The sequence below is a fragment of the Lepus europaeus genome, chromosome X (assembly GCF_033115175.1).
Source record: "Lepus europaeus isolate LE1 chromosome X, mLepTim1.pri, whole genome shotgun sequence".
In the NCBI taxonomy this organism is placed as follows: domain Eukaryota; kingdom Metazoa; phylum Chordata; class Mammalia; order Lagomorpha; family Leporidae; genus Lepus; species Lepus europaeus.
The window spans coordinates 64,362,977-64,365,118 of record NC_084850.1 but is presented as its reverse complement, the minus strand read 5'-3'; the positions used below and the strand labels follow the sequence as shown (position 1 = coordinate 64,365,118).

General features: G+C 37.1%; 1 pseudogene; it reads left to right on the top strand.

The window, feature by feature from the left end:
* The first annotated feature begins 620 nt into the window (after nt 1-620).
* LOC133752643 (RNA ligase 1-like) lies at nt 621-1,309 on the top strand (annotated as a pseudogene).
* Nucleotides 1,310-2,142: the final 833 nt, after the last annotated feature.

Genomic DNA, 2,142 nt, shown 5'->3' with positions numbered 1-2,142 from the left:
AGGACAGATCAAAGCCCATTTGGAAGTAGACACTTAGGTAAAGATATTCAGTCACAAAAGATCTTCTCTGCTAGGTGGAGGCCAACAGAGCAATGTAAAAACACATCAATGCTTTCCTACAATAGGACTTATAGATAATATTCAATTAACATAATTTGGTAATATATTAAAGCAATTGATAACTACAAAGTAATATACTGATGTGTGTTCTGCTTGTAAAATATTAACATTTTATTTTTAAGTCTAAAATCCTCTCTTACTACCATCCAGAAGTTCTGTCCTTCTTGTACTCCTCCAAGCTAACTGTTGTATCAGTGTGATGTGTAACCTCTCAGAATTTTATTCTATTAGTTTATAAATTGATATTTTAGTAGTCAAAATGCTGACAATTTCATATGGTTTCACCTAATATTATTTAAAATACCATACTATAAATATCTCTCTACAACTTTCTTTTTTAAAGATTTATTTATTTATTTGAATGGCAGAGTTACAGGTAGAGAGAGGGAGAGACAGAGAGGTCTTCCATCCGCTGGTTGACTCCCCAAATGGCCGCAACGACCAGACCTGAGCTGATGGGAAGCCAGGAGCTAGGAGCTTCTTACGGATCCTATATGTGAATGCAGGGGCCATTCCAATGTGCAATTCCAACAGAAAAAGTGGATGGAACGTGTTTTTATGTTACTACTTAGAAAGATCAGCCATACTTTTGGGCTCGACTTGATAGAAAACACAACAAACAAATTGACAAAAGATCTAAAAATTTTCTACATTCAAAAGACAATTCAAATGAATTTTTTGGAATATTGAGGAGGACTTCAAACCTGTTCCAGAGTGCTGGATACCGAGTTTTCACTGAGGCTTCATCTTCCCAGGAATAGAACAGTTAAATGGGAATCCAGTGCCTGATGAAAATGGACACATTCCTGGCTGGGTAACAGTAGAAAAAAAAAAAACAGTATTGCTGGCATTCCTCTGTGGTTAATTAGAATTTGAAATTACCTTGGTATTAAAGCCTCACCCTAAAGATCCTGGACTCTTGGAAATTAGTGCAATGCCACTAGCAGATCTCTTAGAACAAACACTGGAACTTATAGGAACAAATATTAATGGAAATCCATATGGTCCATCGCCATCATCTCGGTTTATGCTGGCCAATTCTAGATACTTACACAAATTCAAAACCAGTTGTTATTAATGTGAACTTGAAAAAATATGACTGTGCTTTTGATACTGTTTGTTTAATCACTTTTCAAAAATAGATAATCAGAAATTTGGTAGGCTTAAAGATCTAAAACTTGATGTATAAATGCAATGATGAAATGCAATTAAAATTAGCTTTATTATTGTTGTATTTGAATTCTAAATATTCTGCTATATTCAAGTAGGTAAAAATACCATGAAACGGCCAGCGTCATGGCTCACTTGGCTAATCCTCTGCCTGTGGTGCCAGCACGCCAGGTCCTAGTCCCGGTTGGGGTGTCAGATTCTGTCCCGGTTGCTCCTCTTCCAGTCCAGCTCTCTGCTGTGGCCTGGGAAGGCAGTGGAGGATGGCCCAAGTGCTTGGGTCCTGCACCCGCATGGGAGACCAGGAGGAAGCACCTGGCTCCTGACTCCTGGCTTTGGATTGGCGCAGCGCACCAGCCATAGCGCACCGGTCGTAGCGGCCACTTGGGGGGTGAACCAACGGAAAAAGGAAGACCTTTCTCTCTGTCTCTCTCTCTCTCACTGTCTAACTCTGCCTGTCAAAAAAAAAATACCATGAAACATCAATATGCCTTCTAATATTTGAAGAGAAGAATTTTCCAGATGGAAATACTTATTCAAAATTTTATTTGGCATCAATAAATTTTAACCCCAGACAAAAAATATAAGTAACAGTAAGCTCCCAAGCATGTACAAAGGAAAAATTCTGTCCACTGTAGCTGGGTGATAATTTAAGGACAAGAATCAACAGGATTTGAGCATCTTTACATATATATACAAAACCGTCGTTTTAAATGTAAAAATTGTTCTAGTTTATCTTCATACTCTTTAATGAACGTAGAGAAACCATTTTACCATAGCTTTTTTTCTATTTAAAATAACCTAAAAGTCTTCAAAATATACTTTTATAATAAGTTAAATATTCCAAAGAACTTT